Genomic DNA, 16,900 nt, shown 5'->3' on the forward strand with positions numbered 1-16,900 from the left:
CCAATCCAATGCCTACGAGTTTTCCATCTACTGGTTTACGCTTATTTAGTTTCCCGTTGCTACTATTAGAATCACTACAAAATACCAAAAATATTACTTTTGCTTTCATTACTCTTTTGTTACCGTTACCACTACTATCATATTACTTTGCTACTAAATACTTTGCTGCAGATATTAAGTTATCCAGGTGTGGCTGAATTGACAACTCAGTTGCTAATACTTGAGAATATTCTTTGGCTCCCCTTGTGTCGAATCAATAAATTTGGGTTGAATACTCTACCCTCGAAAGCTGTTGCGATCCCCTACACTTGTGGGTTATCAAGACTAATTTCTGGCGCCATTGCCGGGGAGCATAGCTCTATTCTTTGAGTCACTTGGGATTCATATCTGCTGGACACTATGAAGAACTTGAAAGACACTAAGACAAAAATGTATCCCTCAACTTTGAGGGGAGCTAAGGAACTGCCATCTAGCTTTGCACTTGATTCACCTTCTATTATGAGTAAGCTTGCGACACCTAAACCTGCTTCTGCTATTCGTTCTGATATGTCGCATGTTATTGATGATGCCACTTGTGCTATGCATGATACTTATGATGAAACTACTTTTATGCTTGATACTACTGTGCCCCTTAGTGAATTTCTTGATGAACAAATTGCTAGGGCTAGAGAGAAAGAAATTATTGAATCTGATTATAATGATGAAAGTGATGATGAAGATAGGCATGTTATTCCTGAGGGTTATATTTTTGATATGGAATCTTCTGCAGCTATTTTAGCTTGCAAAGATAGATATGAACTCAAGAGGTTATTAGCCGAATGGAATAAAGAATCACTGTTGTGTTGCAAAGATAGATATGAACTCAAGAGGCCTGACCCTGCTTTTGCTACTTCACCTATTTGTGTTGCTGATAAGGATTATGAATTCTCTGTTGATCCTTATATAATTACTTTGGTTGAATCTGATCCTTTCCATGGTTATGAATCTGAAAGTGTTGTGGCACATCTTACTAAATTAAATGATATAGCCACCCTGTTCACTAATGATGAGAGATCTTGCTACTTCTATATCCTTATAATATTTCCGTTCTCATTAAAGGGTGATGCTAAGATATGGTTTAATTCTCTTGATCCTGGTTGTGTGCGTAGTCCCCAGGATATGATTTATTACTTTTCTGCTAAATATTTCCCTGCTCGTAAGAAACAAGCTGCCTTAACGAAAATATACAACTTTGTGCAAATTGAAGAAGAGAGTCTCCCACAAGCTTGGGGGAAGTTTCTCAAGTTACTTAATGCTTTACCTGATCATCCTCTTAAGAAAAATGAAATACTTGATATCTTTTATAAGGGACTAACCGATGCTTCTAGAGATTACCTGGATAGTTGTGTTGGTTCTCTTTTCAGGGAAAGAACACCGGATGAAGCTGAAATTCTATTGAATAATATGTTGACAAATGAAAATAATTGGGCACCTCCTGAGCCAGCTCCTGCTCCAATTACTAAGCCTATTCCTAAACCAACTCCGAAGAAGAGAGGTGTTCTATTTTTCAGTCCTGAAGATATGCAAGAGGCAAAGAAATCTATGAAAGAAAAAGGTATTAAAGCCTAAGATGTTAAGAATTTACCTCCTATTGAGGAAATACATGGTCTTAATTTACCGCCTATTGAAGAAACTTATGATATTGATCCATTACTTATCGAAGAACCTCCTGATCCTGATAACCCGACACAGGTAGTAAAGGTAAACTCTCTCTATAGATATGATAGAGCTGAAATCCCTCCTACTAAAATTGCTAGTCAGTACTTGGATGAGTTTGATAATTTTATGTTTAAGTGAGAAAATTTCAATGCTTATTTTGTTAGACAATTGAAATACGATTCCGATATGATTAAACACTTGGGTGACTATATGGCTAATATTAGAGGTGAACTTAAACTTGTTAGCAAACATGCTTCTATGATTACCACTCAAGTAGAACAAGTACTCAAGGCTCAAAATGAGTTGCTTAATGAAACGAAGAGTAAGAAAAATGATTATGCTGTTAGAGTGGCTAGTAGAACTGGTAGAATGACTCAGGAACCTTTGTATCCTGAAGGCCACCCTAAGAGAACTGAACAAGATTCTCAGAGAAATAATATTGATGTACCTAGTTCTTCTAAAAGTAAGAAAAAGAAAAATGATAGGACTTTGTAAACTTCTAGTGAACCAATTGCTGAACCACCTGAGAATCCAAATGATATCTCTATGTCTGATGCTGATACACAATCTGGTAATGAACATGAACCTAGTGAAAATGTTAATGATGATGTTCACAATGATGGTCAACCTAGTAATGATAATGAGGTAGAAGTTGAACCTGTTGTTGATCTTGATAACACACAATCAAAGAACCAACGTTATGACAAAAGAGACTTTGTTGCTAGGAAACATGGTAAAGAAAGAGAACCATGGGTTCAGAAACCCATGCCTTTTCCTCCCAAACCATCCAAGAAAAAGGATGATGAGGATTTTGAGCGCTTTGCTGAAATGATTAGACCTATCTTTTTGCGTATGCGATTGACTGATATGCTAAGTATATGAAAGATATTGTCACTAATAAAAGAAAGATACCGGAAGCTGAAATTTCCACCATTCTTGCTAATTACACTTTTAAGGGTGGAATACCGAAGAAACTGGGAGATCCAGGAGTACCCACTATACCATGCTCCATTAAAAGAAACTATGTTAAAACTGCTTTATGTGATCTTGGAGCCAGTGTTAGTGTTATGCCTCTCTCTTTATATCGTAGACTTGATTTGAATAAGTTGACACCTACTGAAATATCTTTGCAAATGGCCGATAAATCAACTGCTATACCTGTCGGTATTTGTGAGGATGTGCCTATTGTGGTTGCAAACGTAACTATTTTAACGAACTTTGTCATTCTTGATATTCCCAAGGATGATAGTATGTCTATTATTCTTGGAAGACCTTTTTTGAATACTGCAGGGGCTGTTATTGATTGCAACAAAGGCAAAGTCACTTTTCATGTTAATGGTAATGAGCATACGGTACACTTTCTGAGGAAACAACCTCAAGTTCATACTATCAATTCTATTGGAAAAATTCCATCAATTATATTTGGAAGTTTTGAATTTCCCCTTCCTACTGTCAAGAAGAAATAGGATATTCTTATTATTGGGGATGTGCATATCCCCGTTGAGGTAACATAGTGTTATTCAAAATTTCTTCGGTTCCATGTTAATCGGAATAAGTTTGGTAACAAGACCTGATCAACCTTGTTAGTGGATTCCTTTTGATGAGCATGAGATGGATGAAACTAGAAGCACAAACCTTCTGTACCCTCTTTATACTTTCTGTTATTTAGTCGAAATAAAGTAAAAATAGTATTTTTCTGTCTGTTTTCTGATTTATCCGTGCAATATAAAAATACCCGGAAAATAAAAGTCGTCAGAATGCCATGCCAATTTAATATGATTTTTTTAGGAATATTTGAGGATCTATGGTGCAAAATCACCGCGGGGGAGCTACCACTTGGCCACGAGGGTGGAGGGCGCGCCCTACCCCCCTGGGCGCGCCCCCTGCCTTGTGGGCCCATGGTGGCCCTCCTCCACTTATTCATGCACCCATCCTCTTCTTCTTCCTCCCACAAACACGAACATCTGGTTCATGCACGAGTTCTAGCTCTCTTTACTGCGATTTTCGATCTCCTTGCTCAAAGCACCTCTCGCAAAACTGCTTGGGGAGATTGTTCCTTGGTATGTGACTCCTCCATTGGTCCAATTAGTTTTTGCTCTAGTGCTTTATTCATTGCAAATTTGTGCTACATAGGTGACCATGTTCTTGAGCTTGCATGTCAAATTTATATGGTTCCAAGTAGTTCTAATGCATGATATAGACTCTAGGTACTTGTTGGAGTAGTTGCCATCAATTTTGCTGAGTTTGTTTCACCTTTTGTTTTTAGTTACTAAAAATTTCAGAATTTTTCCAAAAAAATTAATATGTTTAGGAAGATGTTCCAAGGTGGTTCTTCAAGGAAGCAAGGACCCAGGCTTGCAATGCGTGATGCTGATGAGGAGCCCCCAAGGGACGCTCAAGTGCGGCCTTATGAATGGCCTCCGGAAAATTTTATGGATCGAGCTGGAATCAAAGAGGAATTTAACGCATATTTGCGTAACGCCGATCTTGTGGATTTTGAGGCAGACAAATGCCCACATTACCATGATCTCACTAGCTCATTTGTGAGGAGGTTTGAATTTTCATCTTCACGCAATTCTCCTTTAGTCATGTTTGATCTTTATGACAAATCTTACACCATGGACTTAGAGGATTTCACTTTTGCTTGTAAGCTTCCACAATGGGGTAGCACTATTGATCCCCGTAAATCTGAATTTAGAGACTTTCTTGCTGGTATAACTATAGGGGAATCTAGAGATATAACACAAGCTGCCATAGGGAGCATTCACTTTCCTGCTATACATTATTTTGCTCTCTTCATAGGTAGGTGCATAATTGCTAAGGATGAAGCATGTCACATGTGTGTCCCTGACCTTAGGATTCTCAGGAGTGCTGTGTTAGGAGACCAATCTTATCATATGGGAGCCATTGTAGCATGTAGGTTGCATCATAATAGATATAATGGAGATTTCTTTTGAGGAATTTATGCAACCCGCTTAGCTAATTTTCTTGAGGTAGACGTTCATGAGGGAGATATGGAGGTGCCTCCTACTTATTTAGATTTTGATTCTATGGTCTCTCACCAGTTTGTCGAGAGGAATGAATCGCCTCTCGTATATCGACTAATCTTTAACAAACGGCATGTTACCCGTATTACTCTCCCTGCTCCTGCCTTCTTTGATTACCAGGCAAAAGGAAGATATATTATTACTAGAGAGGAGGCAGACGAGTACGAGAGGAGGGCGGAGGCAACCCGCCACCACGCTGCAGCACAGGAGGCGATAGCCGCTGCATCTCAGTACAACCCCAGCTACACCTACGGATATCCGCCAGGTCATCCCTGGCAATAAACCAACTTAGGCCAAAAGCCTAAGCTTGGGGGAGTACGTGTTTCTCACCGACATTACATTTATGTTCACACACACTCATTGCTAGATGTCGGTGCTCATACCTTTTCACTATAACATCTATGCTAGTTTATTTTCTTTTTCCTACTTTCTTCTTGTGTGTTTGTTAAACCTTAAGAAAAACAAAAAAATAGTAGTAGTTTACTTTTCTTGCTGTAGTAGTAATAATTAAAAAGAAAACCCAAAAATATTTCCCGTTCTTCTTTTGCTTGTTGGTAGCTTGCCCGTGTAAATAGTTTTTATTTCTTTTCTTTTCTTTGGGGGTCGATAGGAGAAGACCATAATTAAATTGTTGAAGTGGCTCTTATATGCATTATTGTTGATTTAACCAAGAGCCCATACTGCTTTGTCTTCTCCTGTTCATTGAACGCTCGCAGATTCCAGCTTAGTCCAATGCACGTGCACTCTTATTATTATTCACATCGTTCGGTCGTGCAAGTGAAACGCAATTATGATGATATACTCCCGTCGTCCGCCAAAGAGTGGACGTTTAGAGGCCAGCATTTTTCCCAGAATAAGTGTACGTCTGCGTTGCGCTGGGTACTTTTGCATTCGCCCCCCTGGTCCACGCCTCGAGCGTCACTCCGGTGCAAACGAATCACCGCACGCAAACTCCCCAATCCTCTTCCTCTCCCCCAACGATCCTCTCCTCCGATCCAATCCCAAATCGCCGTCGGTCCAACCTCCAATCCAGGGCCTCTCCCTCTCACCCCAAATCGATGGCATCCCATCCATATAAACAGCCGGCGAGGTGGCGTCCATCGCACTGGAGCCATGGCAGGTGGAGCAACAGGCGGAGGAGCGAAATCCGACGATGGAAAGCTAGTCAAGGCTGTCGCGGCGGCTGGTGGCGCAGCACGCGGCCGCATCGGACCTGTTCTGGAGGCCCCGTCCGTGCACGTCCAGGCAAGTTCCGACCGTGGTCGCCGTCGTACGTCAGTCAGCAGCGTCGGTTCGGTGTGCGAGCCAAGATTGTCGAGCCGGATGAGGATGCAGTGGGTGATGGTGAAGCCGGTGCTGTGGCTAACCAGGACGGCGCGGCGGCAGGTGCTGGGCAAGACGGCACGACAGCAGGAGTGCGTCCTAGGGCTGACCAGGACACCACGGCTGCAGGTGCTGGGCATGTCGCCGAGAAGATGTGCAAGTAGTACTAGCTCCGTAAGTTTTGCTTGATGCAAATCTTGGCTTTTATTTACTAGCGTTCAACTTAATGCAAGTCCTAGTGGTGATGTAGAGGGAGATCTAAGTATGGCTATGTATCCTTAAAATTTCAAGTATGAACAATCTATAGTGGTTAAATGACAGACATGACTATGATGATCTGTTGCATAAATAAGGTCTTTTCTTGATGAATGAGTCCTGGTCTCTAAAGTGGTGACTATATTTTCTGTCTCTAGCTATTTTGAGTCATCAGATGATGGACTTCTAGATTATCAATTTTGTTGAACAGATTTGGCATGAAAATTACTTTGACTATTGAAGCAAGATGATGCATATTTTCAGATTATCTATTTTGTTCTAATTTAAGTGGATAAATAATTGAATAAATAAATGATGATCTCAATAAGTAGTTGGATAAATGATTTTAACCAAAAGTCTAGCATTACAAAAGTCCAACATTACAAAACGTTGTCGAGAAGTCCTGCAAGAACTATTACAACTTCTAGTCGGCTATGATCTGCATGGCGCTTTCATAGAGTTCGTGATCACACCCTAAAACATCAGGTAGATTTCCTGTACGCTCTAGTCCATCCTTATACATGTGAGGGATCTTGTAGTCATTGCCTCCACCAATTTTCATTACCTCAATTAAGCAACTCTGCAGTGTAAGGAAAATGTTGTTTATCTTATCGGCATCATAAGCATGATATTCGTGCTGCACATTGTTGATTAGCTCATGTAAATTATTAGAGACTAGCCTATCTGACATGGACTATAGTGAAGAAAATAGGCCAAGGTCTAGAGCGTTCATATCCAGTGAGTTCGCAGGCTGTTGCATGAGGCGAATATCAAGCCCAGTTTGGGCAACGGCACTAAGAAAACCTGGGTCATTACTTGGGACATGTGAGGGTGCATTGTCTTGCTGGATCCATATAGTCTCACCAGCGAGCTCTTGAGGCCAAACTGCTTGAATAGATGGTAGTACCTTTTGAATCAAAAACTCCCTCGACGTATCTCTCTTAACACTGATTGTTTTGGTGATCAGCGTCCCTCTTGGATGATTATCACTTTTCCTTGGCGCTGGCTCCTACAACCAACAACACAACTCAAGTTAGATTAAGTATGAATGTGTCTAATAAATAAAAGAGTAAAGTTTGAAATTCACCTTTTTGATAAACGGCAAAATGCCTATCTGTCCATCAAAAATGCAAATACCTTCTGCATTATATCTAGGCCTGCCTATTACAACCAAAAACATTATTTTTCCAGTGGAGTTTTTATTTTGCACAGTCCTATGTGGGTTTTCTTCTGATGCCAGCTTGTAGAATTTCATGATCTTTTGGGTGGTGTTAAACCACTTTTCATCTAAATGTAATATGTTACGCATGTCCATGAATGTGGGCTTATTTGGCAAACTTTGCGGGTCAAACATAGAGAGACAATGCCGTAGCCTAGCCTTCATGTTTGCTTCCTTCAAATATGGCTTGAGTGAGCTCGAATGCCTATCTAGCAGGCCTTCCGTAAACATCCTATGTAGCGTGCTTTTCTTCACACCCAAAGCTCTTGCAAGACTACGTATAGTTATTCTTTGACTCCGGGGAATCTCTAGAACCCTACCAAGGTCAACTACAATCCTTTTGCGACCACAATTTTTTGGCTTCATTGATCGTACATCAACGGGTATGCCTTGTCGAAGACACTCCTTCACCCTCCTACAAACGCGTCTAACCTTATACACTGAAACTTGGAACATGTTTGCAACTTCTCTGGTTGTGGTCTTCTTTAATCTCCGGTCGACACTTCTTGCTAGCAATTCTTCATAAATACCAGTCCTTTGCAAATCTGTTAAATTCTTGTATTTGTCTTCATTATGAACTTGTTCATTATCTTCTTGCTCCAGATCCTTGTCTTCATCTGGTGCTGAATCGTACATGGCTTCATGCGGTTCTGAATCATCAAGCTCTTCTTCGTCAAACTAAATCTCTATATCGCCGGCATACACACCATAGTCCTCCGGGTCAACATGAAGGTTACCTAGAGCTTCATCCATTGCTTGCACTTCCTCTTCCATGCTCTGGAAAAAACCACCGTGGTTTTCAAGTTCATCATCTACAAGGTGAGGTTATGTGAGTAGTTGAATAAGATCGTAATTAAACATTCAAATGTGTTAACTAAATTGTTTTACTAACCTGATTCATCTGATTCATGCAGGTCCTCTTCTCCATGGGCAACATCGGCCTCATGCTCCTCTTCTCCATGGGCAATGTCGGCCTCATGTTCTACATGAAGACACCATCAGCATTAGCTACAGTATGCAGAAGAATTGAACATGTGCATATGGTCAAGATGTACCAGGGTTCATGTTTAGATCGAAGTGATGTCCAGCCAGTGGTACCTCTTCATGCAAGGGAGGCTCATGTTCATCTTCTCCAGCGAATTGATGGCCGGCCTGGAGTACTTCTTCATGCAAGGGAGGCTCATGTTCATCTTCTCCTTCTCCTGGTGCTATATTCAAGTCAATGGCCATGGTCTCTGTGTGTGTTGTTTTACTTGCTGCAACTGTGCTAGCTTTATAGCTGGGCACAGACGCTTCATCTACTGAAATTGTAAACTTAGCGCCTCTAATTTCTGTAATATGGCGCCTCTAATTTCTGTAATGAGTACTAGTACTAGTTGTTGCTGGCGGGAAGTACTATGGCGGGAGCAAAATTCTGTTGGTAAAGTTCTGTTTTACTTCTCCCTTCTCATTTACTCCTGCTGCAGGAATCGAAGCAGTGGCAAAGCTGTGGCGCCTTAATTGAGTGGTGGGAGGGCTTTTTTGAAAAATCCTTATTTTGTCTTAGAAATCCCAGACGTCCACTCTTTGGCGGACGGAGGGAGTATGCTGGACTAACTGAGATGAGAAAAGCTGGTATGAACTCGACCTCTCTTGTTTTTGTAAATATGACGAGTTCATCGTTCCTGATTCAGCTTATTATGAATAAACATGTTTGCAATGACAATTAGAGATCATAGTTGCTCATGCCATGCTTGATTAGCTATGAGTTATAATGGTTTACCTTGCATGCCAACATGCTATCAAAATGGTTGTGATGTGGTATGATGGGGTGGTATCCTCCTTTGAATGATTTAAGTGACTTGACTTGGCATATGTTCACACATGTAGTTGAAACAAATCAACATAGCCTTCACGATACTTATGTTCATGGTGGATTATATCCTACTCATGGTTGCATCCAATGTTTATTAATTTTAATGCATGTTCATGGCTGTTGTCGCTCTCTAGTTGGTCGCGTCCCAGTCTTTTGCTAGCCTTCACTTTTACTAAGCGGGAATACTGCTTGTGCATCCAATCCCTTAAACCCCAAAGTTATTCCATATGAGTCCACTAAACCTTACTATATACGGTATCTACCTACCGTTCCAAGTAAATTTGTATGTGCCAAACTCTAAACCTTCAAATAAACATTTTGTTTTGTATGCTCGAATAGCTCATGTATCAACTAGGGCTGCCCTTATCTTCCATGTTAGGCAGGTTACTCTCAAGAGGAGTAGACTCCGCTCCTCACTCACGAGAAAATGGCTGGTCACCGGGATGCCCAGTCCCATGCTTTATGCAAACTAAATCAAAATAAATGCAAACAAAACTCCCCCTGGAACCCGTTAATTGTTGGAGGCACTCGTTGTTTCGAGAAAGCCATGGATTGATGCTTATGGAGGAGGGGGAGTATAAACTTTACCATTCTTTTTGAGAACTGCCTATAATGTGTGTAGCATGGAGGATATCGCCATCTCTTAGTTGCTATGTTGACAATGAAAGTATACCGCTCAAAATATTATTTATCTCTATTTCAAAACCGAGCTCTGGCACCTCTACAAATCCCTACTTTCCTCTGCGAAGGGCCTATCTATTTAATTTTATGTTGAGTCGTCACCCTCTTATTAAAAAGCACTAGCTGGGGAGCACAGCTGTCATTTGCATTCATTACTGTTAATTTATATTGGGAATGTCTATGAATGGATCTCTTTTACCATGAATTACAATATCTAGTCAGTCCTTGATCTGTAGAGGTGCTCTGAATTTATGTTTTGTGGTCTCAGAAAGGGCTAGCGAGATACCATCTTGTTATATTATATCATGATTGTTTTGAGAAAGTGTCGTCATTCGAGATTTATTATTATCACTCGCTAGCTGATTATGTTATTGACATGAGTAAACATGAGACCTAAGAGTTATTGCAAATATGGTTTGTTATGATCTTTGCTGAAAGCCTGAATGCTGGCTTTACATATTTACAACAACAAGAGCAAACAGAGTTTGTAAAAGTTTTTCTTTATCTCTTTCAGTTTTTCAACTGAATTGCTTGAGGACAAGCAATGGTTTAAGCTTGGGGGAGTTGATACGTCTCCGTCGTATCTACTTTTCCAAACAATTTTGCCCTTGTTTTGGACTCTAACTTGTATGATTTTAATGGAACTAACCCGGATTGACGCTGTTTTCAGCAGAATTGCCATGATGTTGTTTTATCTGCAGAAAACAAAAGTTCTCGGAATGACTTGAAACTCCACGTAATGTCTTATAAAAAATAATAAAAATCCTCGTCACAGATGAAGACCAGGGGGCCCACACCCTGTCCACGAGGGTGGGGGCGCGCCCCCTACCTCGTAGCCCCCCCCCCTGGAGACCTGTCCACGAGGTAGGGGGGCACGCCACGCACCCTCGTGGACAGGGTGTGGGCCCCCTGATCTTCATCTTTGGCGAGGATTTTTTATTATTTATTCTAAGATATTCCGTGGAGTTTCAGGTCATTCCGAGAACTTTTGTTTTCTGCACATAAAACAATATCATGGAAATTCTGCTGAAAACAGCGTCAGTCCAGGTTAGTTCCATTCAAATCATACAAGTTAGAGTCCAAAACAAGGGCAAAAGTGTTTGGAAAAGTAGATACAACGGAGACGTATCAACTCCCCCAAGCTTAAACCCTTGCTTGTCCTTAAGCAATTCAGTTGACAAACTGAAAGAGAAAAAGAAAAACTTTTACAAACTCTGTTTGCTCTTGTTGTTGTAACTATATCAAATCAGCATTCAGGTTTTCAGCAAAGATCATAACTAACCACATTTGCAAAAACTCCTAGGTCTCATGTTTATTCATATCAATAACATAATCAGCTAGCAAGCCATAATAATAAATCTCGGATGACAACACTTTCTCAAAACAATCATAATATGATATAACAAGATGGGATCTCGCTAGCCCTTTCTGAGACCGCAAAACATAAATGCAGAGCACCTTTAAAGATCAAGGACTGACTAGACATTGTAATTCATGGTAAAAGAGATCCAATCATAGTCATACCCGATATAAATTAACAGTAATGAATGCAAATGATAGTTGTGCTCTCTAGCTAGTGCTTTTTAATAAGAAGGTGATGACTCAACATAAAAGTAAATAGATAGGCCCTTCACAGAGGGAAGCAGGGATTTGTAGAGGTGCCAGAGCTCGGTTTTGAAATAGAGATAATTTATATTTTGAGCGGCATACTTTCATTGTCAACATAACAACTAAGAGATGACGATATCTTCCATGCTAAACAAATTATAGGCGGTTCCCAAACAGAATGGTAAAGTTTATACTGCCCCTCCTCCACAAGCATCAACCCATGGCTTGCTCGAAACAACGAGTGCCTCCAACATTCAACGGGTCCCAGGGGGAGTTTTGTTTGCAATTATTTTGATTTAGTTTGCATAAAGCATGGGACTGGGCATCCCGATGACCAGCCATTTTCTCGTGAGTGAGGAGCGGAGTCCACTCCTCTTGAGAATAACCCGCCTAACACGGAAGAAAAGTGCAACCCTAGTTGATATATGAGCTATTCGAGCATGCAAAACAGAATGTTTATTTGAAGGTTTAGAGTTTGGCACATACAAATTTACTTGGAACGGCAGGTAGATACTGCATATAGGAAGGTATAGTGGACTCATATGGAATAACTTTGGGGTTTAAGGAATTGGATGCACAAGCAGTATTCCCGCTTAGTACAAGTGAAGGCTAGCAAAAGACTGGGAAGCGACCAACTAGAGAGCGACAACAGTCATGAACATGCATTAAAATTAATAAACATTGAATACAAGCATGAGTAGGATATAATCCACCATGAACATAAATATCGTGAAGGCTATGTTGATTTGTTTCAACTACATGCGTGAACATGTGCCAAGTCAAGTCACTTAAATCATTCAAAGGAGGATACCACCCCATCATACCACATCACAACCATTTTAATAGCATGTTGGCACGCAAGGTAAACCATTATAACTCATAGCTAATCAAGCATGGCACGAGCAACTATGATCTCTAATTTTCACTTCAAACATGTTTATTCATAATAAGCTGAATCAAGACGATGAACTCATCATATTTACAAAAACAAAAGAGGTCGAGTTCATACCAGTTTTTCCCATCTCAATCAGTCCATCATATATCATCATAATTGCCTTTTACTTGCACGACCGAACGATGTGAATAATAATAAGAGTGCACGTGCATTGGACTAAGCTAGAATCTGTGAGCATTCAATAAACAGGAAAAGACAAGGCAATATGGGCTCTTGGTTAAATCAACAATAATGCATATAAGAGCCACTTCAACAATTTAATTATGGGCTTCTCCTAGTGACCCCCAAAGAAAAGAAAAGAAATAAAAACTATTTACACGGGAAAGCTCCCAACAAGCAAAAGAAGAACGGGAAATATTTTTGGGTTTTCTTTTTAATTACTACAGCAAAGAAATAAACTACTACTAATTTTTTTGGTTTTTCTTAAAGTTTATTAAACACACAAGAAGAAAGCAGGAAAAAGAAAATAAACTAGCATGGATATTACAGTGACAGAGTATGAGCACCGACATCTAGCAATGAGTGCGTGTGAACATAAATGTAATGTCAGTGGGAAATACGTACTCCCCCAAGCTTAGGCTTTTGGCCTAAGTTGGTCTATTGCCAGGGATAGCCTGGCGGATACCCGTAGGTGTAGCTGGGGTCATACTGTGATGCAGCAGCTATCGCCTCCTGAGCTGCAGCATGGCGTCGAGCCGCCTCCGCTCTTCTCTCGAACTCATCCGCCTCCTCTCTGGTAATAATATGTCTTCTTTTTATCTGAGAATCAAAGAAGGCAGGAGCAGGAAGAGTAATATGGACAACATGTCATTTGTTAAGGATTAGTCGATACTAGAGAGGTGGTTCAGTCCTCTCAACAAACTGGTGGGAAACCATAGAATCAAAATCTAAATAAGTAGGGGGTTTCATTCTGTCTCTAAGGGATTCTTTGTTCCATTTAACTAGCAGCCTCTTAAGTTCATATCTATCTTTACAAGCAAAAATAGCTGCAGAAGATTCCCTATCAAAAAGATAACCCTCAGGAATAGCAGGCATATTTTCATCATCACTCTCATCATCGTATTCAGATTCATTAATTTCTTTCTCTCCAGCCCTAGCAATTTGTTCATCTAGAAATTCACCAAGGGACACAGTAGTATCAAGCATAGAAGTAGTTTCATCATAAGTATCATGCATAGCAGAAGTGGCATCATCAATAACATGCGACATATCGGAACGAATAGCAGAAGCAGATTTAGGTGTCGCTAGCTTACTCATAACAGAAGGTGAATCAAGTGCAGAGCTAGATGGCAGTTCCTTACCTCCCCTCGTAGTTGAGGGATAAATTGTTGTCTTAGCGTCTTTCAAGTTCTTCATAGTGTCTAGCAGATATAAATCCCAAGTGACTCAAAGAATAGAGTTATGCTCCCCGGCAACGGCGCCAGAAAAGGTCTTGATAACCCACAAGTATAGGGGATCGCAACAGTTTTCGAGGGTAGAGTATTCAACCCAAATTTATTGATTCGACACAAGGGGAGCCAAAGAATATTCTCAAGTATTAGTAGCTGAGTTGTCAATTCAACCACACCTGGAAACTTAGTATCTACAACAAAGTGTTTAGTAGCAAAGTAATATGATAGTGGTGGTAACGGTAACAAAAGTAAAGACAGCAAAAGTAATATTTTTGGTATTTTGTAGTGATTGTGACAGTAGCAGCGGGGAAGTAAATAAGCAAGAACCAGTATATAGAAAACTCGTAGGCACCGGATCAAGATGGATAATTATGCCGGATGCGGTTCATCATGTAACAGTCATAACATAGGGTGACACGGAACTAGCTCTATTACATGATAAATCTCATCCAACTCATCACCGTCCAGCAAGCCTACGATGGAATTACTCACGCACGGCGGTGAGCATCATGAAATTGGTGATGGAGGATGGTTGATGATGACGAAGGCGACGAATCCCCCTCTCCGGAGCCCCGAACGGACTCCAGATCAGCCCTCCCGAGAGAGATTAGGGCTTGGCGGCGGCTCCGTATCGTAAAACACGATGATTTCTTCTCTCTGATTTTTTTCTCCCCGAAAGCCAATATGTAGAGTTGGAGTTGGCGTCGGAAGGTGTCCAGGGGGCCCACGAGGTAGGGGGCGCACCCTAGGGGGGCCCCCACCCTCGTGAACAGGGTGTGGGCCCCCGGTCTTCATCTTTGGCGAGGATTTTTTATTATTTATTCTAAGATATTCCATGGAGTTTCAGGTCATTCCGAGAACTTTTGTTTTCTGCACATAAAACAACATCATGGCAATTCTGCTGAAAACAGCGTCAGTCCGGGTTAGTTCCATTCAAATCATACAATTTAGAGTCCAAAACAAGGGAAAAAGTGTTTGGAAAAGTAGATACGACGGAGACGTATCAGTCACCTACTATGTGTTATGATCCGGCAACCCCGAAGTGACAATAATCGGGACCACTCCTGGTGATGACCATAGTTTGAGGAGTTCATGTATTCACAATGTGCTAATGCTTTGTTCCGGTTCTCTATTAAAAGGAGGCCTTAATATCCGTTAGTTTCCATTAGGACCCCGCTGCCATGGGAGGGTAGGACAAAAGATGTCATGCAAGTTCTTTTCCATAAGCACGTATGACTATATTCGGAATACATGCCTACATTATATTGATGAATTGGAGCTAGTTCCGTGTCACCCTATGTTATGACTGTTACATAATGAACCACATCCGGCATAATTATCCATCACCGATCCAATGCCTATGAGTTTTCCATCTACTGGTTTACGCTTATTTACTTTCCCGTTGCTACTGTTACAATCACTAGAAAATACCAAAAATATTACTTTTGCTTTCATTACTCTTTTGTTACCATTACCACTACTATCTTATTACTTTGATACTAAATACTTTGCTACAGATATTAAGTTATCCAGGTGTGGCTGAATTGACAACTCAGTTGCTAATACTTGAGAATATTCTTTGGCTCCCCTTGTGTCGAATCAATAAATTTGGGTTGAGTACTCTACCCTCGAAAGCTATTGTGATCCCCTACACTTGTGGGTTATCAGGACACACGGGAATTTCATCTAGTCACTTTCATCATATTTGTTCGATTCACGTTCGCTACTATGATAGTTCGGTATGTGGGTGGACCGGTGCTTGGGTGTTGTTGTTATTTTAGCAAGCCTCCCACTTATGGTTAACCCCTCTCGCAAGCATCAGCAACTATGAAAGAAGAATTAAGATAAAATCTAACCATACCTTTAAACATACAGATCAAATCAGCCCCTTACGGAATAGCGCATAAACTAGGGTTTAAGCTTGTATCACTCTAGCAACCCATCATATCATAATTACTCCATTAGGCATTCCCTTAGGCCCAAAAGATGGTGGAGTGTCAAGTAGTCGACGTTCACATAACACCACTAAGGGAATCAACAACATACATATCATCAAAATATCAAACGAATACCAAATTCACATGATTACTTATGACAAGACTTCTCCCATGTCCTCAAGAATAAAATTAACTACTCACAAAACATATGCATCATCAAGATAAGAGGGGTATTTAATAGCATAATAGATCTGAACATATGATCCACCAAATAAGCCAACAAGCATCAACTACAAGATATAATCAACACTACAAGTCACCCACAGGTACCAGTCACGGGATTTGATACAAAGATTGAACACATGAGATGAACTAGGTTTTTGAGATGAGATGGTGTTATTGAAGATGTTAATGAAGAATGGCTCTCCCATGATGAGATAGTTGTTGGTGATGACGATGGCTTCGATTTCCCGTCCCGGAGGGAAGTATCCCCAATGGAATCTGCCTGCCGGAGAGCAAAAGTGCTCCTGCCCATGTTTCGCCTCTAGACGGTGGCGCTCCATCACGGAAGTCCTCTCCTTTTTTTCTAGGGAAAATGGGCTTATATACCAGAAGATGGACACTGGAGGCTGGCCAGGGGCCCCACTACCCACCAGGGCGTGCCAGGGGGTAGGCGTGCCCTGGTGCCTAGTGGGCACCTGGGTGGCCCCCTATGGTATTTATTTTCTCCAATAATTTTTATATATTAGAAAATAAATCTTGGTAAAATTTCAGCTCATTTGGAGATGTGCAGAATAGGTATCTCTGGCGCAGCTTTTTTAGGTCCAAAATTCCAGCTGCCGGCAATCTCCCTCTTGGTGTAAACCTTGCATATTATGAGAGAAAGGGCATTAGAACTACTCCAAAATGTGTTATATTGATTAAAAACACT

Source organism: Triticum aestivum, chromosome 7A (assembly GCF_018294505.1).
Source record: "Triticum aestivum cultivar Chinese Spring chromosome 7A, IWGSC CS RefSeq v2.1, whole genome shotgun sequence".
NCBI classification, from domain to species: Eukaryota; Viridiplantae; Streptophyta; class Magnoliopsida; order Poales; family Poaceae; genus Triticum; species Triticum aestivum.